This window comes from Leptosomus discolor, chromosome 8, assembly GCF_034619465.1.
Source record: "Leptosomus discolor isolate bLepDis1 chromosome 8, bLepDis1.hap2, whole genome shotgun sequence".
NCBI lineage: Eukaryota > Metazoa > Chordata > Aves > Leptosomiformes > Leptosomidae > Leptosomus > Leptosomus discolor.
The window spans coordinates 47,499,352-47,509,743 of record NC_141398.1 but is presented as its reverse complement, the minus strand read 5'-3'; positions in this window follow the sequence as shown (position 1 = coordinate 47,509,743).

The following is a 10,392-nucleotide window of genomic DNA, read 5'->3' as shown; positions in this document are numbered from 1 at the left end:
CAAAGTTAAAAACCTGAAGAAAAATAGCAGAGTGTTTTACCCAGTGTTCCTATCCAAAGAAAACAATATCTTAATTCTAATTCACTTCTGGAACTGTGATACTAGTTCTCTTTTGTGGACATACATATATCTCAGTTGAGAGCACAAGCTCTTTCCGTTTTAAGATGTCTTTAAATAATACCTTCTTTGTCATGTCTCAGTATAAGGCAACCTTAAAATAGAAAGAGAATCAAAAGATCAAATTATTTTATTACATGTAACGAAAAAGTTTCAGTTAATATAAGAGTTGCAAATCAGAAAATGTCTGTCAAATGTGTGGAATAAGCAGTTGACACAAGCCAGCAGAGATGTGACGGTGATGGGAAAGAAACAACAAATATGCACAGAAGACAAAAAAAAAGATCTAAAAAGAATCTGCCACATAAGACAGTACAAAAAAATTCGATGTACATTTCCTTGTCTTGACACAAATTTTCTTTGTTGCCATGGCAATCATTTTAGACTCCTTAGGCCTCCATTTGCCCACCATAAAATGCAGATGATGTTTTTAGGGCATGTTTCATTAATTCATTTGCAAACCATTTTTATGTCTGGGGATGAATGGTGCCACATAACAGTAGATTGCTGTTAATTAGTTAGGTTATATCAGCTAAAACTGATGTTCTTTGACAGGTATTTCACAGTCTTTAGATTTCCTTTTATAGCTGTATAAACTGAAACCATTGTAAACCTAAATAAATTGAATTTAACCAGAAAAGCAATTAAACTTTTGAAAACCTGTACAGTTCCATTCCCTCGAAAAGCCAAATTTTTTTATTTTTTTTTTAATTTTTTTTACGAACTATTTTGGAGCTTCATGTATGAGTTCTCATCCAAATGTCTACATTTATCAAAGATGGAGCCACATCACTGAGATCAGGACACATGACTTCCAGAAGTCAGAACAAATAGAACTGGAAATCACCTGCTTGTTTCACTGCTTCTCTCTTTATTAACAGAGGACATTTTCTTAAGTGTTTTCTCTAGTGTGATTTGAGCAGTTTTCAGAATCTTCTCAATATTGGCTTCTTCAGGAAGGTCCTGGGTGGCCTTAGAACTGGCTTAACAGCTACTCTATATTTTAAAATCCCAGTAACAGCATTGCTTATTTGGATTTTCTTGTTTATAGACCCTTCTTTTCTCGCAATTCACCTTAACAGCTTCCAAGATTCTTACTGCTTTGCCTGCCGAGCATTGCGTTTTTCTGAAACATAAACATGCCTGGTATTGCTAACTCCTTAATTTTCAGAAATGCAAGTTTCAGCTGACTGACCTTGCAAACTGAACCTTTGCTCCTCTTATCAAGAGGCTGGTAAAATAGATTTTAGCCTTTTTGCTCACTGAAGAAGATACTGCAGTTCTGTTTTCACTCACTTCTCCACATGTTTTCAAGTTCCACTGAAGAGCAGGCAGTGTGCTTCAGCAGGAGTAGAACTGGGTCCAACTGAAGACTGATCTAATTTAGGTGGGGTTTTCTTTTTTTTTTTTTTTCCTCTTTTTTTCATTATTTCATGTATATTGAGACCTATTTGCCTCTCAGCCATGCTGTCGTCTCAGGGAACATTCGATTTAGATACTGACTTATAGAAGGAATCTACATAATAATGCAAAATTCAAGTCTATGCAGATTACTTGACTAAGACTCATCTACGACAGACCTGTTATTGATCATGCTCCTCTAGTATTGGGTAGGCCCCTTCTCCAGATGCTCAGCGCTCTAGAGGAAGACAAGAAAGGCAAAAAGCTAAGAAGCAGTCCTTTTTCAGATGTTCCAAAGTTGTCAAGAACCCCGGAAGAATAGACCGAGCCTTACACAAGGTGTTCCTCAACTGACTGCAGAAACACAACAGGAACACAGCCCATAACAAAATGTTTTCTTTCTTTGGAAACAAACAATAGGCAGGCAGATTTTCCAACAGATGTTAAAATTGAAATTGAGTATTGATGGGAATAAATAAAGACTTTGCACAAAAATTGAAATTGTAAACAGGCTTCAGCTTTATGACTAACACTGTGAGATTTATTTAACATTGTATAACAGACTGAATGCCGTATTTTGCCCTATTACTGCCAAAATTTTCATTGCCATTAGCAAGAATAGGCATCATTGCCATCGCTGCTGGCTCCTTACCTTTCTGCCCCTCTAGAGCTGCTGACCACATCTTTGAAAGAATAGCAAAGATGCAGTGATTAAAGATAAGGATGAAACCATGATTACTGCAGATGCAGCACAGAACGAATCATTAGTCATAATTTTGTCAGGAAGAAGGCATGCTTGAAAAGAATGAAAATTGCTTGCATCAGTGATTTCACATGATCATTGCAACTCTTCATTCACTGTAAACAAAATTAAATAAAACAAAATGATGCAAAAGAATGCAGCTGTTAGTGATGGGATATGTTGTTTTGATCAATGCTTCCTTTCGTTTCAGTTAAAATTTTGAACATGGCTGTTTAAAAGCAATTCTCCTATAATTTTGTGATAGTTCAAGTGCTTTAGGTTCTTTTTTCCAAAGGACAGCTGTGTTGTTATCTTGACAACTAACGTGCAGTAATGATGGCTCTCGGGTCTTAAAAATTAGCTGCTAAAGTGAGTTGGAAAAGAGATCAATTAGCATGAAGTGATTTCTGACAAACACTTGTCAGTGGGCTTATGATTATGTCTTAACAGATGGTACTTTGAAAGGTTGGAACTATCTGAAGCATGCTAGTTCGATTCATAGTCAGAACAGCGATAGGCAGCCAGTTCATTTTGGGCATTATGAGCCAGAATAAAGTATGCCCAGGCACACTGGACTTTTCTAGTTGCTTTTTTGTTGTTTTGGCTTGGTTTTCTGTGCTCTGCAATCTGCTTAGCAATGTGCATAATCATAATTTTACTGCATACTACCCATAAATGTGTATATATAGTAATGATGGAACATATAACTATATACATGCTCAAATGATAAAGTAAACTTTTTCTAATGTAATTCTTAAAATATTTTGGAATGTTAAAAATATGTTGAAGGCCTTTCAGGAAAAAATGTTTCAAATAAAATACAGATTTTCTGCTCAGTACAGCAGATACTGGAGTACATTCTAAGGTCTATGGTTTATAAACCAATAGAATATGTGACCTAGTGATCCCTAACGAAAATATCCATCATTGCAAGCAGTCATTTATAAGCAAAAATCCCCAATGTGAAAAATAGTCATAACTATTTCAAAAGTGTGCAAAGCCAGTAACTTTGTAAGTTCCCCTCAAACATAACATTCTGTAGGTAACACTGGACAGCAGGATCTCCCCAGGCTCAGTCCAGTTCACAGCCTTACCTACCGCATACAGCCACTATCACCATGCAACAGTGCTTACAGGAAATGCACAAGCGTCTCAAAACCACAGATCCTTACCACACCCTTGCAGGGCCTAGAAAATCTTATTTGCACAGAGGACCTGACTTCCCAGATCGTCAAAGACTCATGCTCCACTGTCTCAACTAGCAGGGGCTGTGCTCAGGTAACGCCTGAGCAGCATTACAAGAAAACCAAATATTTTAAAATAGAGCGTTAAAAGTTTACTCTTCAAGTTCTGTGTACTTTATGTGACCATTTGCAATTAAAAAGAAGACAGAGACAGCTTCTAAGCTTCTGCATTCCTCAAAGCTGGGGGGATGTGTGAATTGAGTACTTTGGATTATACCCAAGGAGAATGGGCACCAAAAGGCAGACTAAATGCCCTGGTGGAAAATAAAGTGTAACATTGATGGAAAGAAAATTGAGACACTCAGATGCATCAGTGCTTTTTGAATGAAATGTAGCCACTCAGCAAACCAGAATGTGTGTGCAAGGAACAGGGCAGAAGACAAGAGACAAGGTAGCATGTTCTTACACAGACGGAGGAGAGGACGCTGAAATATTTGTGGCTTGCTCACCAAATTTTTAAAAAACGAAAAGGGAAACAGGAGAGATTCTTTCAGTATGTGACCAAAATGAACTAAATTCTGCAAAGACTTTGTACAAAAATAAACTGAAATTGAGCCTGTTAATTCAAGCATTAAATTGGGTTTTAACGTTAAAATGACTAGCTTTCACACACATAACAGCGCCCACTGTGCTATGAGGAGCTTCTCTGAGAGAAGACAGATACCTGTGATTAAAAATATATTCTGGAAGAATTTACAGCCAGCTCCTGAGCTACAGAATGTCATGTTACTATTCTAAGAGGAAGTCATCATTCAGATTGTTTGGCTTTGTATTTCTTTTTCTCTTATTATTGCACTTCCATTTAGAAAGAGAGACTGATCACTAAGAAGAACTTGTTCTCCCACCTCTTTTCACTAGTGTAAACCATAATTGCTAATCTTCAACATCATCTGCTTTTGCATATTTCTTCAGAAAATATTGCATTTGGTATTTCTCCACTGAGAAGACAGATACAGAGGACACCCAGGGTCACACCAATCTAATTCTCCAGCTGCTGACCAGTGTCCGCAGTGTACCAGGTAGCACATGCCAGCTGTGCTGCAGCACCCGAGGCACGTCACAGCGGCTTAGTAGTACAAAAGGAATATTAATAAACAACGGCAGCACAGCAGGTTTGATGGAAGGACAACACTAAAGCAGTCAATTTGGTTCAAATGTTTATTATGCCATAAACCAATATCCTCTAGATGTGACACATGCTTTGTATCAAGTGTACAGAGTACCTGTTTGTACAACTTTCTGTCTGTGGAAACTCACAGCCTGGAGGCTGTTAATAGAGTGCATCAGGCCCATTAACTAATGAATTCTTAGAACTTTCAAGGAAGCACACCCTGAACATTTCTGTGAAGTGGCAGAGCCTGCAGCAGAATCAGCACAAGAGTCCACACCCAGAGCTCCACAGCTCTTACCTGCAAAACGAGCAGTCAAAAGGACACTCCCAATGTCTTCTTATTTTTCAGAAAGTGAAAAGCAAAGCCAGAGTTTGTGGGGTTTCTCCCATTTAGTCCCATTTTTGTAGCCAAATCAATATTCTCATATTGATTCAGCTGTTTTACCACATCCCTTCTGACATTACTCAGACAATACTGACATAAACAAGCTGAGCCCCTCTGTATCTGTCCAGCCTTCTAGGTCAGTATAAGGGCTCCCCACCAGGTAAGAAACAAACATTTTATGGTCTTTATTATCTCTGTGCTAAAAGTACTGAGCCTTTATACAGCTTACACAGTGCAAAAGTGGTGGGAACACATCAGTATTGCATATACCATTCAGTACCATGACTTTCACCAGCTAGGTGATGACTGGGATGCTGCTGTGGCCTTTTAGTTATGACTTCTGCAGGTACAGAAAAATAAAAACCAACATGAGTGACAGTATTGCTGCTGGCTACCACTCTAAGCTGTAGGAGGCCTGACAGTACGGTTGGACCTTCGAGTTCTTGGCAAAGTTTATCCAAAAGGAAACAAGTGACAGGAACTGAGCTGGAGGTGTCTTTGACCTAGTAATCTAGAGATGTCAGCAGTGAAGAGCAATTAATAACACAAAATAGGGGCACAGAGTAAATGGCAACTGCTATCACTGTTTTGCATAGTATTTTGAGACACCTAAACAACATTTTCCACAGCGGGATGGCTTCTTTTGAAATATTTCCCTTATGTTGTAATTCAGAGCACCGAAATAATGGTATATACCAGCTGTGAAGAAGTGAATGGACTGAGCTTTTTATGTTGGACGTTAGGAAAAAGGATACTGACATCCTTTTGGAAATTGCCTGGGAGGGGGTGAGAAGTTTCCAGTGTTAGATGTTTTTTAAGAAGAAATAGACAAGCATCTGTCACTAATGAAGTGGTTATAATGAGCTCATCTTTGAGCAGACAGCTGATGAGGCTGTATTCCCAGGATCCAGCGTGCTATTTCAAAACTGAGTTTTGAAAGATACTTCCAACGTACTAATGCTTTTTCATCCTCTAAAAGGAGGTGAAGGTACACTTCAGCTGTGATCTGCAGGCATCCGAAAGGAAAAAAAGGTTGTATTTGCTCGATGCATTGTGTAAGAGATCCCAGATTTGCTTGCACTTGCTTTTTATTGAACCAGCTTTGTGATGTTAGTAAGCCTTCTCGAAGACCAATTTTCCCCCTCTTTTCCCAACTGCTACTATGACACAGAGCTGTCTGTTTCTCTGTCAATGCTGAACTAAAGCAGGTGGAAAGAAAAGCCTCAGTCCTCAACATAAGCAGCTCAGCTTGGTGCTGTTGTGATTTACGGGCATACTTACTTCCAGACAGCACAGCAGCATTGTAGGAGGCTATGATTTTACCTTCAGGAACCCCAGGCCCAAGGCCAGTAGGAAAGCCTGGAGCAAGGAAGATATACCAACAATGGAGGAGGAGCAAATCAGGGAACATTTAAATGCAGTGGACATACACAAGTCCATGGGAGCTGATGGGATGTACCCAGAAGTGCTGAGGGAGCTGGCCAATGTCACTGTGAGGCTACTCTTGATTATCTTTGAAGGGTCACGGTGATCAAGGAAGGTTTCAAGGAAGAAAGCAAATGTCAATCCTGTCTTCAAGAAGGGTGAGAAGAAGGATGCAGGGAACTGCAGACCAGTCAGCTTCCTTCGATGCCTGGGAAGGTGACAGAACGAATAATTCTGGAAGCCATTTTCAAACATATGAAAGACAAGAAAGTGATTTGGGATAGTCAGCAATAGGAACAGGAAATCACGCTTAACCAACCTGAAACAACAACATTGTCATGACTGCCTCGGTGGATGCGGGGACAGCACTGGATGTTGTTTACCCTGAGTTTAGCAAGGCTTTCTAGCACTGTCTTATTACATCCTTTAGTCAAACTGATGAAGTATGGACTAGATACGAGAACTGTCAATCAAAACCTGAACTGCCTGGGTCAAAGGGTTGCTGACAGCAATATGAAGTCCATCTGGAGGCTATCACTATTGGTGTACCCCAGGAGTCGATAGTGGGGCTGGTACTGTTTAATCTCTTCATTAATGACCTGGATGGTAGGACAGACTGCACCCTCAGCAAGTTTGCAGATGATATAAAACCAGCAGAACTGGCTGATAGATGGAAATGCCCATCCCATTGTGCTTTAAACAAAAATACTTCTCTTCCTGACACAAGGGCAACTCCATTTAAACTAATAACAATATAAGAAAAACTACTTGTTTTGTTAAAGTTCTATGAAAATAACAATATGAATATTAATTACTAGATAGCTAAGGCTCTTAATTATTGTATTTTAACTCTTTTTCTTTCACTACTTCTTTTCAGTCCCCCCTCCTCTGATATCAGTGTCTTCTGAATAGGACAGATGTCATGCTATTTGAAACAAAGGGCAACTTAACAGCAAAGATTGTTCCTTAGATAAAAAGCTCAGCCCCATACATGGTAGGACAGTGGTCCCATCTGTTGTTGGAACAAAGCTTTGGGGAAACAAACAATAAAAATCCAATTAAAGCTGCATTAAAACACATGCAGTAGAGGGTGGCCTAATTCCCACAGCTCCTCGTCAGTATTGCTCTGGTGTGCTCAGCACCTGTTCAAAGAGCTGGTGTCACAGGGAAGCGTGGATGTGCTCAGCTGGGTGGGAAGTAGCTGGCAGCATGGTGTTCTCAGTGGATGAAAAAAATGTCTGTGTTCATGATGGTGCTGATGAATAAAGGCTGACTGGCTAACAGCATGCCTATCTCCTATCTCATCTTTAACGTGATAAATATGCAGCTTCCTGCTAGACAGATAAAACTCCAGCACTCCCAATGTCATCTATACAAAGCATCGTTTACTAACTTCCCCCTATTGGTATCAAGCATTTTCCAACACTCATAACTGCACCACTAGCATGTGCTTGTCACTGATGTTTTTATTCCCACATTATCTAACTCCATTCAAAGTAATAGGAAGGTTCCTATGTTGTCAGTGGCAACGGTAGGTTAGTCACCAGTACCATGGTGCCCTACATGACACACTATCTCCTGTTTTCCTGCTGAAGTCTGGAGGAGTGAACCTCTTTCAGCAGGCACCAAAATACAGCAGATGGCCTGAAAAGCCTTTGCAGGTGTATCATCAATATAATTCTAATAAATGCATTCAGTGAGAGGTCACGCTTTTGACAAGACTGCAGACTCCTCTCAAAGACTTCAAAGAAATGGCACAGTCCTAATTCCCCATATGTGGCTTCATAACAAGGTGGTGTTGTCCAGCGCTTGACACTGGTACCTAGTCTTTCCCCTCTGAGAAGATAAGGCAGAGAGAGAGGCAGGAAGACACAATACTTTTATTCAGAGCTCTGTTAACTGAGAACAGGAAGAGGTTTTTTTCTAACTGTACCAAACAAGCCTGGTCCAAAACGGAATGCCCAGTATTTACATGCATTTTCTTTCTTTATGCCTCATCCATCCTGATCTTTAGCTATTTCCTTGAGTCTATCAAACGTTATTCTGTATGGAACTCTGCATAATACCAATGTACAGCCAGGCTTTTCAAAATATATGATAGGACAAAATAAAACGTCCCAAATATTCCACTGGTAAGACTGAAATAAGATACTGTACTCATCACTTGCCAATTACCCTGATAAAAACAACTTGTCACAACCCCGTGCCAGAATTGATATATACTTGAGAATTATAAAAACCAGTAGCTCTCAAGAAAAGGCCAGGACCAAGGCTGGTTATTTTCAATGTTAATCACACTGCAATACCACTTATGTTGAGCTGCTGTACTGCATGGGAACCAAAAAGTCCTGCAGAAACTTGCATAGCTAGGACAAACAACTCAAGGATAAAGCATAAAATCGGGGGCTGAAAGACCAAAACAGTAGCACAAATCCAAGCACAAGCAGTGAGTTTTAAGGGAGGACAGAAAAAGTATTTTTTTAAGATGTATATATATATATATATGCATATAAATATGCATGGAGAGACCTTACTTAATCTAGGAAAAGACAACATGAAATCAGTAATAGAACAGCCTATAGCTGCACCCAAAAAAGCACAAGTGATACAAAACCACTTCTTTCTTAGGTACTAGAAGGAAAAGTATAGCAAACATTATACCTGTGAATAGAAGACGAGGCTTCAGGGGAAGCCAGATAAATACTGTAGATAGTAAATACTGTAGATACATGATATGTTCTTATGCTCTACTCATGACGTTATTCATCTGATCTGAGGCCATGGACTTCTCAACAACTATCTTACAAACTAAGAAGGCTCAGTCTGGCACCACTCCTCTCTTCTAAAGCATCTCCCTTCAAAATACCTAGTTAGTGTGGTTCCTTGTCATAAGCATAACAAGCTTAACAGTTATTTCAGAGCCCTGAATTTTGCATATAACTGAGAACTTGAAAGTACAAATACCTGCTCAGAAACAGGAAACCATGCCCAAATTACTGCTTTGCATAGGTTGGTCATCTCATTTAGTTACAGCCAACAGGTACATCATGATTCAAATTTTTAAAGTCAGTCTAACGCATCCTGTATGGTAACTCACTAGCTTCATCTGCAGTGATACATCATAACATTTTTAAATCATACTAACTTACTAGTTAATGTCAAGTGCAAATACACTGCATCAGTTCATGTCTGAGATGTTACTACCTAAAATTTATTTCCTGTTGCCTATATAACTACATAACTAAACCAATTTCTATCCACTAAGCTAAAGTAGCCAACAGCTCCACAGATTACACAGTGAACAATTCAACAACTGTTAGAACATACCACAAGTTCTTCAGCATTAAATTATCATGATACCTAATGAATCACAGAACACTAAGAAACAGAATGTAATGAAAGACACAATGAACACAGTGTGCTACAGAACAACACTAAGAGGTTATGCTTCTAATACAACCTATGTTCTTTATCCCAAGCCTCATTACTTGCATTATCAGTCACAGCAGGAGAAAGTTTCAGTTAATACCTAGACCTGGCCTTTTACTTTAGTGACAACTGAACGTCCTCTTGCCCATGATGTTCAAATATAAAATGCCACCTGGTTCTGCACCTTTGCTTGTGGCCTATGCAGAAAGCAGCATGCCTGAACACTGCATTTAACACGTTCTGCATTTTACATTTGCCTGGCCACCTTCTAGTCAGTTCTTTGACTAGTCCACTTGATATAAAGTCCTGAAAAAACACTATGATTCTTTGGTTTGTGTCGCTAATTGTTGTCCAGCTTTTTTGGAAGTGACTGGGAATGGGTTTTAGGTGATTAGCCCTGGAGTTCTTGGTACTATCTAGCTGGCAGATGTCTTAATCTTTCTGACTTTGTCATGGCAACTTTGGGCTGATGTTTCTGGCCTGCAGCTTCCTTTGTACAACATACTCCTGGGTAATGGTGCAAAATACATCGTGCAGT